Source organism: Somniosus microcephalus, unplaced genomic scaffold (assembly GCF_052327205.1).
Source record: "Somniosus microcephalus isolate GS21.2 unplaced genomic scaffold, FLI_Smic_1.0 unresolved_chr8, whole genome shotgun sequence".
NCBI classification, from domain to species: Eukaryota; Metazoa; Chordata; class Chondrichthyes; order Squaliformes; family Somniosidae; genus Somniosus; species Somniosus microcephalus.
The window spans coordinates 16,111,800-16,128,713 of NW_028225186.1; the positions used below are offsets into that span (position 1 = coordinate 16,111,800).

At 46.2% G+C, this 16,914-nt stretch overlaps 1 non-coding gene across 1 annotated transcript; it reads right to left on the reverse strand.

Annotated features, from left to right (window-relative positions):
• Nucleotides 1-1,272: 1,272 nt before the first annotated feature.
• trnae-uuc (transfer RNA glutamic acid (anticodon UUC)) lies at nucleotides 1,273-1,344 on the reverse strand. The gene has a single exon. It is a non-coding gene; the product is annotated as a tRNA-Glu (tRNA).
• Between the last annotated feature and the right edge of the window lie 15,570 nt (nucleotides 1,345-16,914).

The window sequence follows — 16,914 nt, forward strand, 5'->3', positions numbered from 1 at the left end:
AACAGAACATTCATACCCTTGACCCAGTTGCAGCTAATATATTATTTATGCTCAAGTGATGTGTTTGCTATGGAATGAATTGTTTAAAAGGTTAACCTGCATTGGCCGGGAATCGAACCCGGGTCCCCCGCGTGGCAGGCGAGAATTCTACCCCTGAACCACCAATGCACACCGAGTTAACAAATTCCATTTTCTGGTAGCTACAATTTATTTTTGGCTTTTGTTAATACAAGCGGGGACACTGCGTTAACATAAAAAGCAAAATGCAGCAGATACTGCATCTGGAATTGTTGACTAAATGCTGGAAACACTTCGAAGGTCCTGGAAGATCTGTGGACAGAGAATCACAGGGTTAACCTATCAGGTGCATGAGCTCACGGCTAAGATTTAGCACTTTTCTAGGTGCCGTGGGAGTTTCCTTCCAACGTTGTTTAGCTGCTCAAAAATTACATAATTAAGAAACTAACCTCCCCCAAAAGAATATATAGGAGCAGGATTGGGCCATTCGGCCCCTCGAGCCCCGCCATTTAATAAGTTCGTGGCTGATGAGATCTTCGACACAACGCAACTTTTCCGCCCGCTCCCCATAACCCTTGACTCCCCGACATACAGTACTCGTTTGACGTCTTACAGTGTGGCCCGAGCGACTTCAGTTATGTTGATGGTGTGGACAAGCTGGAATTGCTTTCCTCTGGAGGCTAAGAGGAAATTTAATAAAGGCTTGCAAAATTACAATGGCTTTATATAGAGGAAATAAAGACAAACGCTTTCCAATGGCAGAAGGGATGGTAACCAGAGGTAGAATTGTCTTATGCAGCGAATGTTAAGGCCTCCTGAATATCAGGATAAGTTATCAAGGCCCAGGTACTCTGTCATTCGAGTCTTGCACACGTAGCTAATGTGGCATTTTTCACACTGGCAATGAGTTGACTGATAGCCGTGCTGTGATCAGCTAAGTTTGTTAGGGAGATGCAGTCGGCAAAATAATACATGGAAGGCGGATAATAACCGTGACTGTTCTGACACTGTGAGGTACACATAAATGTGGGCATTTAAGGTGTCTTGTTCCCAATGTCATTTCCTGCTGACTTTGAAACAGCAGGCATTTTACAGAAGGCAAGGAAGTGAATGTTGCACCTCGGTACCGAATGTTGCGCTGCTGACTGTTGAGGCAACAGCAGCGTGGAAAGTTGAAAGGTTGATGAGGTGCAAGCATTGTTTCGCGCGGGTGCTTTGATTGCTGGCATTTCAAACAGCCAGAAAAAGCATTGATTCCCTAACCGGGAATCGAACCCGGGCCGCGGCGGTGAAAGCGCCGAATCCTAACCACTAGACCACCAGGGAAGCTGTGGAACGCATCCTGCCAGCAAGCAGAACAATGCAGTCTTTCCTCCTTGCTGCTTTGAAATTCAGGTCACTTTCGCGCCAGGCAAACTTTTCGTACAAGATGACATTTTTTAGGCGAGATCACAAACGACATGTTCAAGAAACCACAGCATCAATTGCGGGTAGGCGTCCACATGAAATCTATTTGCTTCTGTGCTTTTCTCAGTGATACACAGTCAGAGAAAAGCCGTCGGGATATTGAATAATCAGCACCAAAATATCAAGGACAACACAGAGGAAATAGTAATGCACTGCTTGAGACAAAGACTCAAACACGAACACAGATGTGTGCTCACTTTGTGTGGGTATGTCTCAGATATCCATATAATTCATGGAAGCTTGCAGTACAGTGTGAGGCCATTCGGCCAATCGTGACAGTGCTGTCCCCTTGAAAGATCAGACGTGCTTTCTCCCGCTGTTATCTGCATTTCCCTGTCCTCTCTCGTTCCGCAGTGCCCCGCACAAAAGACAACCAGAAGGAGAACACTATGCTAACGAGGAATTGATGCAGGAGGTTTTTATACAGTTCCTCACCGTTTAAAATTATTTTAGGTTCAATTTTTCGCTGTTGATCTTTTCCAAGGAGCACGTTAAGGTGCTGCCCAAAGGTTTAAAATTGGGGATGTTAAAATTCCTCCCCGTCGGGGAATTTCACCCCGGTCTCCCGCGTGACAGGTGGGGATACTCACAACTACACTAATGAGGAAGTGAGCAATGTAATGTCTGTCAGAGTAAGAATCGAGCCTGTTACACAGGAACAGGATGCCATTCAGCCCCTGAAAACTGTTGCACAGGAACAGAACATTCATACCCTTGACCCAGTTGCACAGATACAGCTAATATATTATTTATGCTCAAGTGATGTGTTTGCTATGGAATGAATTGTTTAAAAGGTTAACCTGCATTGGCCGGGAATCGAACCCGGATCCCCCGCGTGGCAGGCGAGAATTCTACCCCTGAACCATCAATGCACGCCGAGTTAACAAATTCCATTTTCTGTTAGCTACAATTTATTTTTGGCTTTTGTTAATACAAGCGGGGACACTGCGTTAACATAAAAAGCAAAATGCAGCAGATACTGCATCTGGAATTGTTGATTAAATGCTGGAAACACTTCGAAGGTCCTGGAAGATCTGTGGATAGAGAATCACAGGGTTAACCTCTCAGGTGCATGAGCTCACGGCAGAGCTAAGATTTAGCACTTTTCTAGGTGCCGTGGGAGTTTCCTTCCAACGTTGTTTAGCTGCTCAAAAATTAAAAAGTTAAGAAACTAACCTCCCCCAAAAGAATAAATAGGAGTAGGATTGGGCCATTCGGCCCCTCGAGCCCCGCCATTTAATAAGTTCGTGGCTGATGAGATCTTCGACACAACGCAACTTTTCTGCCCGCTCCCCATAACCCTTGACTCCCCGAGATACAGTACTCGTTTGACGTCTTACAGTGTGGCCCGAGCGACTTCAGATATGTTGATGGTGTGGACAAGCTGGAATTGCTTTCCTCTGGAGGCTAAGAGGAAATTTAATAAAGGCTTGCAAAATTACAATGGCTTTATATAGAGGAAATAAAGACAAACGCTTTCCAATGGCAGAAGGGATGGTAACCAGAGGTAGAATTGTCTTATGCAGCAAATGTTAAGGCCTCCTGAATATCAGGATAAGTTATCACGGCCCAGTTACTCTGTCATTCGAGTCTTGCACACGTAGCTAATGTGGCATTTTTCACACTGGCAATGAGTTGACTGATAGCCGTGCTGTGATCAGCTAAGTTTGTTAGGGAGATGCAGTCGGCAAAATAATACATGGAAGGCGGATAATAACCGTGACTGTTCTGACACTGTGAGGTACACATAAATGTGGGCATTTAAGGTGTCTTGGTCCCAATGTCATTTCCTGCTGACTTTGAAACAGCAGGCATTTTAAAGAAGGCAAGGAAGTGAATGTTGCACCTCGGTACCGAATGTTGCGCTGCTGACTGTTGAGGCAACAGCAGCGTGGAAAGTTGAAAGGTTGATGAGGTGCAAGCATTGTTTCGCGCGGGTGCTTTGATTGCTGGCATTTCAAACAGCCAGAAAAAGCACTGTTCTCTGACCGGGAATCGAACTCGGGCTGCGGTGGTGAAAGCGCCGAATCCTAATCACTAGACCACCAGGGAAGCTGTGGAAAGCATCCTGTCAGCAAGCAGAACAATGCAGTCTTTCCTCCTTGCTGCTTTGAAATTCAGCTCGGCTTTCGCGCCAGGCAAACTTTTCGGACAAGATGACATTTTTTAGGCGAGATCACAAACGACATGTTCAAGAAACCACAGCATCAATTGCGGGTAGGCGTCCACATGAAATCTATTTGCTTCTGTGCTTTTCTCAGTGATACACAGTCAGAGAAAAGCCGTCGGGATATTGAATAATTAGCACCAAAATATCAAGGACAACACAGAGGAAATAGTAATGCACTGCTTGAGACAAAGACTCAAACACGAACACAGATGTGTGCTCACTTTGTGTGGGTATGTCTCAGATATCCATATGATTCATGGAAGCTTGCAGTACAGTGTGTGTCCATTCGGCCAATCGTGCCAGTGCTGTCCCCTTGAAAGATCAGACGTGCTTTCTCCCGCTGTTATTTGCATTTCCCTGTCCTCTCTCGTTCCGCAGTGCCCCGCACAAAAGACAACCAGAAGGAGAACACTATGCTAACGAGGAATTGATGCAGCAAGTTTTTATACAGTTCCTCACCGTTTAAAATTATTTTAGTTTCAATTTTTCGCTGTTGATCTTTTCCAAAGACCACGTTAAGGTGCTGCCCAAATGTTTCAAATTGGGGATGTTACAATTCCTCCCCGTCGGGGAATTTCACCCCGGCCTCCCGCGGGACAGGTGGGGATACTCACAACTACACTAACGATGGAAGTGAGCAATGTAATGTCTGATCAGAGTAAGAATCGAGCCTGTTACACAGGAACAGGATGCCATTTCAGCCCCTGAAAGCTGTTGCACAGGAACAGGAGCCGAACATTCATACCCTTGATCCAGTTGCACAGATACAGCTAATATATTATTTATGCTCAAGTGATGTGTTTGCTATGAAATGAATTGTTTAAAATGTTAACCTGCATTGGCCGGGAATCGAACCCGGGTCCCCCGCGTGGCAGGCGAGAATTCTACCCCTGAACCACCAATGCACGCTAAGTTAACATATTCCATTTTCTGGTAGCTACAATTTATTTTTGGCTTTTGTTAATACAAGCGGGGACACTGCGTTAACATAAAAAGCAAAATGCAGCAGATACTGCATTTGGAATTGTTGACTAAATGCTGGAAACACTTCGAAGGTCCTGGAAGATCTGTGGACAGAGAATCACAGGGTTAACCTCTCAGGTGCATGAGCTCACGGCAGAGCTAAGATTTTGCACTTTTCTAGGTGCCGTGGGAGTTTCCTTCCAACGTTGTTTAGCTGCTCAAAAATTACATAATTAAGAAACTAACCTTCCCCAAAAGAATAAATAGGAGCAGGATTGGGCCATTCGGCCCCTCGAGCCCCGCCATTTAATAAGTTCGTGGCTGACGAGATCTTCGACACAACGCAACCTTTCCGCCCGCTCCCCATAACCCTTGACTCCCCGACATACAGAACTCGTTTGACGTCTTACAGTGTGGCCCGAGGGACAAGCGACTTCAGTTATGTTGATGGTGTGGACAAGCTGAAATTGCTTTCCTCTGGAGGCTAAGAGGAAATTTAATAAAGGCTTGCCAAATTACAATGGGTTTTGATATACAATGACAAACGCTTTCCAATGGCAGAAGGGATGGTAATCAGAGGTAGAATTGTCTTATGCAGCGAATGTTAACGCCTCATGAATATCAGGGTAAGTTATCACGGCCCAGGTACTCTGTCATTCGAGTCTTGCACACGTTGCTAATGTCGCATTTTTCACACTGGCAATGAGTTGACTGATAGTCGTGCTGTGATCAGCTAAGTTTGTTCGGGAGATGAATTCGGCAAAATAATACATGGAAGGCGGATAATAACCGTGACTGTTCTGACACTGTGAGGTACACATAAATGTTGGCATTTCAAGTGTCTTGTTCCCAATGTCATTTCCTGCTGACTTTCAAACAGCAGGCATTTTACAGAAGGCAAGGCAAGTGAATGTTGCACCTCGGTACCGAATGATGCGCTGCTGACTGTTGAGGCAACAGCAGCGGTGTGGAAAGTTGAAGCATTGTTTCGCGTGGGGGCTTTGATTGCTGGCATTTTAAAGTGCCAGAAAACGCACTATTTTCCTGACCAGGTAATCGAATTCGGGTCGCGGTGGTGAAAGCGCCGAAACCGAACCACTATACCACCAGGGAAACTGCGAAAAGCGTCCTGCCAGCAAGCAGAACAATGCCGTCTTTCCTCCTTGCTTCTTTGAAATTCAGGTCACTTCCACGCCAGGCAAACTTTTCGTACAAGATGACATTTTTTAGGCGGGATCACAGAGGACATGTTCAGGAACCCACAGCATCAAGTGCGGGTAGGAGTCCACCTGAAATCTATTTGCTTCTGACCCACTGACCACAAGCTGACCGATCACAAAGAAAGTGACCAAATGATCACAATCTGAAAGAACACACAGAAACTGACCCATTGACCAAAACCTGATGGAACAAACACTGAAACTCTCACACTGACCACAAACTGACCTAAGACACCGAAAGTGACCCATTGACCACAACCTGGACAAACACACAGAAAGTGACCAACTGAACAAATCATGACTGAAGAAACAGAAACTGACCCACTGACAACAACTTAACCGAACACACAGAAACTGTACCACTGATCAAACACTGATGGAACTGACAGAAAATGATCCACTGACCACAAACTGACCGAAAACAAAGAAACAAACCCACTGACCACAAACTGACCGAGCACACAAAGCCTGGCACAATGAGCTCAACCTGAACAAACTCACAGAAACTGACCCACCGGACAAAACATGACCGAACTCACAGAATCTGACAGAATGACAACAACCTTACTGAGCACACAGGACTGACCCACTGACCAAAACTTGAACAAACACAAAGAAACTGAACCACTGAAGACAACCAGACGTAACACACATAAATTGGCTCACTTACCACAAACTGACCGAACACAAAGTAACTGACACACTGACCACAACCTGATCGAACATACTGATTCTGATACACTAACCACAACGTGACTGAACACACATAAACTGACATACTGACCACAAAGTGACCGAACACACAGAAACGAACCCACTGACCACAACCAGACCGAAAGCACAGAAACTGACCCACTGACCTCAACCTGGCTGATCACACATAAACTGACACAGTGACCAAGTCCTGACTGAACACACAGAAACTGACCCACTGACCACAACCTGACAAAACACACAGAAACTGGCCCACTAACCACAACATGACCAAACACACAGAAACAAAACCACTGACCACAACATGTCCGATCACACATAAACTGACCCACTGACCACAAATTGACCGAACACACAGAAACTGACCCACTGACCACAACCTGACAGACCACACAGCAACTGACACACTGATGGGAACCTGTACGATCACACAGAAACTGACCCACTAACCACCACCTTTCCAAACAAACAGAAACTGATCCACTGACCACATACTGACCAAAGTCAACCAAACTGAACCACTGATCACAGCCTGCCCAAAACTCAGAAACTGACCTTCTGATGATAACCTGGCCGGACATGCAGAAACTGGCCAACTGAACACAACCTGACCGAACACACAGAAACTGACCAATGGACCAGAACATGATCAAAAACACAGAAACTGACACTCTGACCACAGCCGTACCAAACACAAAGAAACTGACCCACTGACCACAACCTGACTGAACACACAAAAACTGTCCCACTGACCACAACCTGACTAAAGACACTGAAACTGACACACTGACCACAAATTGAACGAGCACACAGAAATTGAGCAACTGACCACATCCTGACCAATCACATAGAAACTGACCCACTGACCACAATCGGACTGAACACACAGAAACTGCCCCAGAGCAGAACCTGACTGAACACACAGAAACTGACCCACTGACAACACATGACAGAACAAATAGAAACTGGCCCATTGACCACAACCTGACCGAACTGAACCAGACTGAGCCACTGACCACAACCTGACAAAACATGCAGAAACTGACCTTCTGACCATGACCTGAGCGAAGACACAGAAACTGACCGACTGACCACAACATGACCAAACACAAAGTGCCTGACCCACTGTCAACAACCTGGCTGAACACACAGAAACTGACCCACTGACCACAACCTGACAGAAAACACGGAACCTGACACAATGACCACAACCTGAACGAGCACACAGAAACTGACACACTGAACAAATACTGAACGAACACAGTGAAACTGACCCACTGAGCACAACCTGAGAGAGCACGCAGTAACTGAGCAACTGGCCACAAACTGACCAATCACACAGAAACTGACCCACTGACCACAACCTGATCGAACAAACAGAAACTGGCCCACTGACCACATACTGACCGAACTCAACCAGACTGAGCAACTGACCACAACCTGACCGAACATGCAGAGTGTCACACACTGACATATCCAGACCGAAAACACAGGATATGATCCACTGACCACAACCTGACCGAACACACAGAAACTGACCCATTGACCACAACCTGACCGAACAATCAATGAAACTGACCCACTGACCAAAACATGAGAGAGCACACAGAAACTGACCTTCCAACCACAACCTGAGTGAACACAAAGCAACCGATCCATTGACCACAACCTGTACAAGCACACAGAAACTGACCAACTGAACAAATCCTGACAACTTGGCTGAACACACAGAAATTGATCCACGGACCACACACTGACGGAACTGACAGAAAATTATCCACTGACCACAACCTGACCGAACACACATAAACAAACCCACTGGGCACAAACTGACCGAGCACACAGAAACTGACCCACTGACCACAACCTGACCAAACACACAGAATCTGACAAACTGCTGACAACCTGACCGAACAAACAGAAACTGACACATTGACCACAACCTGACCGAAAAAACACTGAAACTGACCCACTGACCATAACATGACCAAGCACACAGAAACTGACCTACCTACCACAAGCTGACCGAACACACAGAAACCGACCCATTCACCGAAACCTGGCCAAACAAACAGCAACTGACCAAATGAACAAATCCTGACAGAACACACAGAAAATGAACATCTGACAGCAACTTGACAGAACAGACAGAAACTGACCCACTGACCACACAATGACGGAACCCGCAGAAACTGATCCGCTGACCACAAACTGACTGAACACACAGAAACTGACTAACTGACCATATTTGGACCAAACACAGAGAAATTGACAAACTGACCACAATTTGTCCGAACAGAGAAACACTGACCCATTGACCACAATCTGACCCAATACATTCACAGTGACCAAATGACCACAAACTGACCGAGTACACCAAAACTGAACCACTGATACAACCTGACGGTGCACAGAGAAACTGACTCACTGACCAGAACATGACCGAACACACAGAAACTGACCCATTGACCACAACCTGGCCGAACAAACACTGAAACTGACCCACTGATCAAAACATGATAGAGCACACAAAAGCTGACCTTCAAACCACAACCTGAGCAAACACAGAGTAACCGACCCATTGACCACAACCTCTACAAACACACAGAAACTGACCAACTGATAAAATCCTGACAACTTGACTGAACACACAGAAACTGATCCACGGACCACACACTGACGAAACTGACAGAAATATATCCACTGACCACAACCTGACCGAACACACATAAACAAACCCACTGGGCACAACCTGACCGAGAACACAGAAACAGACCCACTGACCACAACCTGACCAAACACACAGAATGTGACAAACTGACGACAACCTGACCGAACAAACAGAAACTGACACATTGACCACAACCTGACCGAAAAAACACTGAAACGGAACCACTGACCATAACATGACCAAGCACACAAAAACTGACCTTCCTAGCACAACCTGACCGAACACAAAAACCGACCCATTGACCGCAACCTGGCCAAACGCACAGCAACTGACCAAATGAACAAATCCTGACAGAACACACAGAAACTGAACATCTGACAACAACTTGACGGAACAGACAGAAACTGACCTACTGACCACACAATGACGGAACCCACAGAAACTGATCCGCTGACCACAAATTGACTGAACACACAGAAACTGACCAACTGACCATATTTGGACCAAACACATGGAAATTGACACACTAAAAACAACTTGTCCGAACAGACAAACACTGACCCATTGACCACAATCTGACCCAATACACTCAAAGTGACCAAGTGACCACAACCTCACCGAGTACACCAAAACTGAACCACTGACAACAACCTGACGGTGCACAGAGAAACTGACGCACTGACCAGATCCTGTCCGAACACACAGAAAGTGACCAAATGACCACAACCTGAGCAAACACACAGATAATGATTCACTGACCACAACCTGACAGAACACACAGAAACTGACTTACTGATCACCGCCTCTCCGAACACACAGAACCTGACCCACTGACCACCACCTGTCCAAGCACACAGTAAGTGACCCACTGATAACAGTTTGACCACACACACAGAAAGTTACGCATGGAACACATCCTGACCGATCAGACAGAAACTGAAACACAGACCAAATCCTGACTCACAATACAGAAACTGACCCATTGACCACAGCCTGTCCCAACACAGAGAAACTAACCCACTGACAGCAACCTGACTGAACACACCGAAACTGACAAAATAACCACAACCTGAGTGAACAAACAGAAACTGACCCATTGACCACAACCTGACCGAACACACAGAAACTGATACAATGACCAACTCCTGACTGAGCACACAGAAACTGACACACTGACCACAACTTGAATGAACACACAGGAATTGACCCACTGGCGACAACCTGACCAAACACGCAGAAAGTGATCCATAGACCAGCACCTGTCAAAACACACGGATGCTGACCCACTGACAACAACCTGGCTGAAGACACAGAAACTCACTCATGAACACAACCTGGCCGAACACACACAAACTGACCAATGACCACAAACTGACCGAACAAACAGAAACTGACCCACTAACCACAACCTGATGGAACACAGATAAACTGGCCCACATACCACAGCCAGACTGAGCACACAGAAACTGTCCCACTGACCAGAACCTGACAGAACACATAGAATCTGACCCACTGAACAAATCCTGGCCGAACACACAGAAACTGACCCACTGACAACGTTTTGACGATACACACAGAAACTGACCCACTGACCAGATCCTCTCCGAACAGACAGAAATTGACCCATTGAACACAACCTGACCGAGTACATAGGAACTGACACACTGAGCAAATCCTGACCACTCACACAGAAACTGGAACACTAACAAAAACTTGACTGAACACACAGAAACTGACCCACTGACCACAAACTGAAGGAATCGACAGAAATTGTTCCACTGACCACAACCTGACTGAACACACAGAAACTGACCCACTTAACACATTCTGAACGAACTCACAGAATATGACCCACTGACAAAAATCTGACCGAGCACACAGTAACTGACCCAGTGACCACAACCTGACCAAACACACACAAACTCACCCACTGACCACAACCTTACCGAACACACAGATCCTGACTCACTGACCACAACCTGACCAAACACACATAAACGGACCCACTGACCACAACCTGATCGACCACACAGAAACTGAGCAACTGACCACAAACTGACCGAACACACAGAAACTGACACACTGACCACAACTTGAATGAACACACAGGAATTGACCCACTGACGACAACCTGACCAAACATGCAAAAAGTGACCCGTAGACCAGCACCTGTCAGTACACACAGAAACTGACCCACTGACATAAACCTGGCTGAAGACACAGAAACTGACTCATGAACACAACCTGGCCGAACACACACAAACTGACCAATGACCACAAACTGACCGAACACACATAAACTGATCCACTAACCCCAACCTGATGGAACACAGAGAAACTGGCCCACATACCACAGCCAGACTGAGCACACAGAAACTATCCCACTGACCAGAACCTGGCAGAACACATAGAATCTGACCCACTGAACAAATCCTGGCTGAACACACAGAAACTGACCCACTGACAACATTCTGAAGATACACACAGAAACGGAGCCACTGACCACAACCTGACCGAACACACAGAAACTGACACACTGTGCACAACCTGACCGAAAACACAGAAACTTTCAACCTGACCTCACCCTGACTGAACACGCAAAAACTGACACAGTGACCAAGTCCTGACTGAACAGACAGAAAATGACCCACTGACCACATCCTGACAAAAGACACATAAACTGACACAATGACCACAACCTAAACAAACACACAGAAAGGGACCCACTGACGACAATCTTATCCAGCACGCCAAAACTGACCCACTGAACACATCCTGACCTAATACATAGAAACTGACCCACTGACCACAACTGACCGATCACACAGAAACTGCCACGCTGTCTACTACCTGAACGAACACACAGAAACTGACGCAGTGAACAAATCCTGACTGAACACACATAAACTGACCCACTGACTACATCTTGGCCAAACACACAGAAACAGACCCACTGACCAAATCCTGACCGAACACACAGAAGCTGACCCACTGACCACAACCGGACCGAGCATACATAACCGGACCACAGACCACAAACTGACCGAACACACAGAAGCTGACCCACTGAACACAACCAGATCGATCACGCAGGAAATGACCCACTGACCACAACCTGACCGAATGCACTGATAATGTCACACTGAGCACAAACTGACCGAACACACAGAAACTGACCAATGGAACACAACGTGACTGAACAAACACTGAAACTGACCCACTGACCACAAACTGAATGAACAAAAACTGTAAATAACCCACTGACCACAACCTGACCGAGCTCACAGAAAAGGTCCTTCCTACCAAAACCTGACCCAACACAACGAAACTTACCCATTGACGACAACCTGGCCGAAAACACAGAAACTGACCAACTGAACACATCCTGACCGAACAAACAGAAACTGAACCACAGAAACAACTTTACCAAACAAACAGAAACTGACCCACTGACCACACACTGATGGAACCCACAGAAGCGTATCCACTGACCATAAACTGACTGAACACACTGAAACTGACTAACTGACCACAACCTGACCGAGCAAACAAAAATTGACCCACTGGCGACAACCTGACCGAACACAAAGAAACTTCCCCATTGACCACAACATGAACGAACACACAGAAACTAACCAACTGAAATTAACATGAATGCACACACAGGAACTGACCCACTGAACACAACCTGACTGTACACAACAAAACTGAACCGTTGACCACAACCTGGCCAAACACTCAGAAAGTGGACAGCTGAACAAATACGGACCGAACACACAGAAACTGACCCAATGACAATAACTTGAATGAGCATACAGAAACTGTCTGACTGACCACACACTGACGGAACCCACAGAAACTGGTCCACTGACAACATCATGACTGAACAGACAGAAACTGACCCACTGTTCACCTACTGCCCGAAAACACAGAAACTGACCCACTGATCACCACCTTTCCGAGCACACATAAACTGACCCACGGTCCACATACTTACTGAGAACCAGAAGTTGACCCACGGACCAAATCCTGACCAAACACATAGAAACTGACCCACAGAACTCAAAATGCCCAAGCACACAGACACTGACCCGTTGACCACAACCTGACTGAACAAACACTGAATCTCACAAACTGACCACTATCTCACCGAGCACACTGAAACTGACCCATTGGCCACAACGTGGCCAAACACACAGAAAGTGATCAACTGAACAAATCCTGACAGAACACACATGACCTGGAACACTGACAATTACATGACTGAACACACAGAATCTGTCCCACTGACCACAAACGGAAGGAATCGACAGAAATTGATCCACTGACCACAACCTGACTGAACACACAGAAACTGACCCACTGAACACCTCCTGAACGAACTCATAGAATCTGACACACTAACCAAAACCTGACTGAGCACACAGTAACTGACCCACTGACCACAACCTGACCAAACACTCACAAACTCACCCACTGACCACAACCTGACCGAACACACAGAACCTGACTCGCTGACCACAACCTGATGAAACACACAGAAAATGACACACTGCCAACAACCTGACCGAACATGCAGAAACTGTCACACTGATCTTAACCTGACTGAACACACAAAAATTGACTCAGTGACCTAGACCTGAGTGAACACATAGAAAATGACGACTGACCACAACCTGACAAAACACACAGACACTGACACAATGACCACAACCTGAACAAACACACAGAAAGAAACCCACTGACCACAACCTGATCTAGCACACAGAAATGGACCCACTGAACAGATCCTGACGAACCACAAAGAAACTGATCCACTGACCACAACTGACCGATCACACAGAAACTGGCACACTGACCACAACCTGAACGAACACACAGAAACTGACCCACTGACCACAACCTGACCGAAGACTCAGAAATTGACCCACTGACCAAATCCTTACCGAACACACATAAACTTAACCACTGACCACAACCAGTCCGAGCAAACAGAATCGGACCCACTGAACACAAGCTGACCGATCACACAGAAGCTGACCCACTGACATAACCTGACCGAAAGCACTGATAATGTCCCACTGAGCACAATCTGACCCAACACAAATAAACTGACCCATGGACCACAACCTGACTGAACAAACACTGAAACTGACCCACTGACCACAACCTGAATGAAAAAAACTGAAACTGAATCACTGACCAGAACTTGTCCGAGCTCACAGAAAAGGGACTTCATATCAAAGCCTGACCCAACACACCGAAACTGACCCATTGACCACAACCTGGCCAAACACAGATAAACTGACGAACTGAACAAATCCTGACCGAACACACAGACACTGAACCACTGAAACAACTTGACCGAATGAACAAAAACTGACCCACTGACCACACACTGATGGAACCCACAGAAACTTGAACACTGACCGTAAACTTACTGAAAACACTGAATCTGACTTACTGATCACCACCTGACAGAGCAACCAAAAATTGACCCTCTGGTGAAAACCTGACCGAACACACAGAAACTGACACAGAGACCAACACCCGTCCTAACACACAGAAACTGACCCATTGACCACAACCTGGCTGTTTATTAGTATTCTACTGTTTAGTATTTAGCATTCTAGTTTTATTATTAATAGTTTAGTTGTTTTTAAAAAAATGTTCTACTGTTTAAACGACCTGTATGGTTCATGAGGGTAGCCGCTGTTTTACGAACTCATCCACAATTTTCCACTTTATTAATTATTTTATTGTTATTATTAAACAATTCTGTCAGTACTGTTTCTTCACTTATCTGCTACGACAATCAATCACTTCTGGATATAAGATCGTCCGGAGATATAGGACTTACCCCCGATTTTTCGAACTGTGATTCTGCTGCTACTACCATCAACCCTCCCACCTGCTTACCTGACTTCATTCCTGTGATCAGGACGCGACGACGGCGCAAGCGGGGCAGACGAGCAGGTGCATTAGTGAAGCTAATGCGAGGTGAACACCACCCACCCCCTCCGATTATTCTGCTGGCGAATGTGCAGTCACTGGACAATAAGCTGGACGAAGAAGGGAGGATCACCTTACAGCGAGACATTAAGAACTGCAATGTCTTGATTTTTACTGAGACTTGGCTTGATCCATCGACACCAGCTTCGGCCATTCAACCAGAGGGATTCAACATTCACCGGCTAGACCAAACAAAAGACTCGGGGAGGAATAGAGGGGGTGGAGTATGCTTTATGATCAACAATTCTTGGTGTTCCAACGTGGAACTACTTACATCTTCTTGTTCACCCGATCTTGAACACCTGATGATCAAATGCCGAACATTCTACCTCCCGAGAGAGTTCTCATCCGTGATAATTACAGTGGTGTATATTCCACCACTAGGCCAACGCAAATAGGGTACTAAACGAGCTGTATGGGTTCATTAGCAGGCTTGAAAGTTCCCATCCAGAGGCTGCATTCAGCGTGGCTGGCGATTTCAACAAAGCCAAGCTGAGGAAAGTACTGCCTAAATACCATCAGCATATCACCTGCCCAACTCGAGCCAAGAACACACTAGATCACATTTACACTCCATTCCGGGATGGATACAAGGCCCTCCCCCGCCCTCCCTTCGGCAAATCAAATCACAACTCCATCCTGCTGCTACCCAACTATAGGCAGAAACTGAAACAGGAAAAGCCTGTGATGAGATCTCTACAACGCTGGTCGTATCAATCAGACGCTATGTTACAAGACTGCTTTGATTCCACTGACTGGGATATGTTCCGGAATGCCTTGGACAATGACATCAACACATATACAGATTCAGTCATTAGTTTCATAAACAAGTGCATAGACGACGTTGTTCCGAGGATTGTTGTACGAACATTTCCCCACCAGAAACCATGGGTAAATGGCAATATCCGTGCTATGCTAAAAGCACGGTCCATCACATTCAACTCTGGGGACATGGACGAGTACAAGAAATCAAGGTACGACCTCAGAAAAACCATCAAAAATGCAAAAAGACAATACACGGACAAAGTGGAGTCACACTATCACAGCACAGGTTCGCATAGGATGTGGAGTGGACTACAATCTATTACAGACGACAAAGGGAAACCCAACTGTGTCATGCCCAGCAATGCCTCTCTCCCAGATGAGCTTAACACTTTTTACGCCCGGTTTCAGGCCAACAACAACTGGCCTGTTACAAGGGCGCCCGCGGCTCAGGACGACCGGGTCTTGTCAAACTCCGTGGCTGACGTGAGCAAGACCTTTGAGAGAGTGAACACCCATAAAGCACCCGGTCCAGATGGAATCCCTGGGCGTGTCCTTAGAGCAGCCGCTGACCAGCTGGCAGCCGTGTTTAAGGATGTATTCATCCATTCACTGTACCAGTCTGTAGTCCCAACAACTTCAAGATGACATCGGTTATTCCAGTCCCCATAAAATCAAAAGTAACCTGTTTAAACGACTACCGCCCCATAGCACTCACTTCTGCCATCATGAAGTGCTTTGAAAGGCTGGTCAAAACCCACATCAACTCGTTACTACCTGACAAACTGGACCCACTCCAATTTGCCTACCGCCCAAACAGATCTAGCGATGATGCCATCGCCACTGTACTGCACACTGCCTTATCACCGCTGGATAAGAGGAACACCTATGTGTGAATGTTGTTCATTGATTATAGT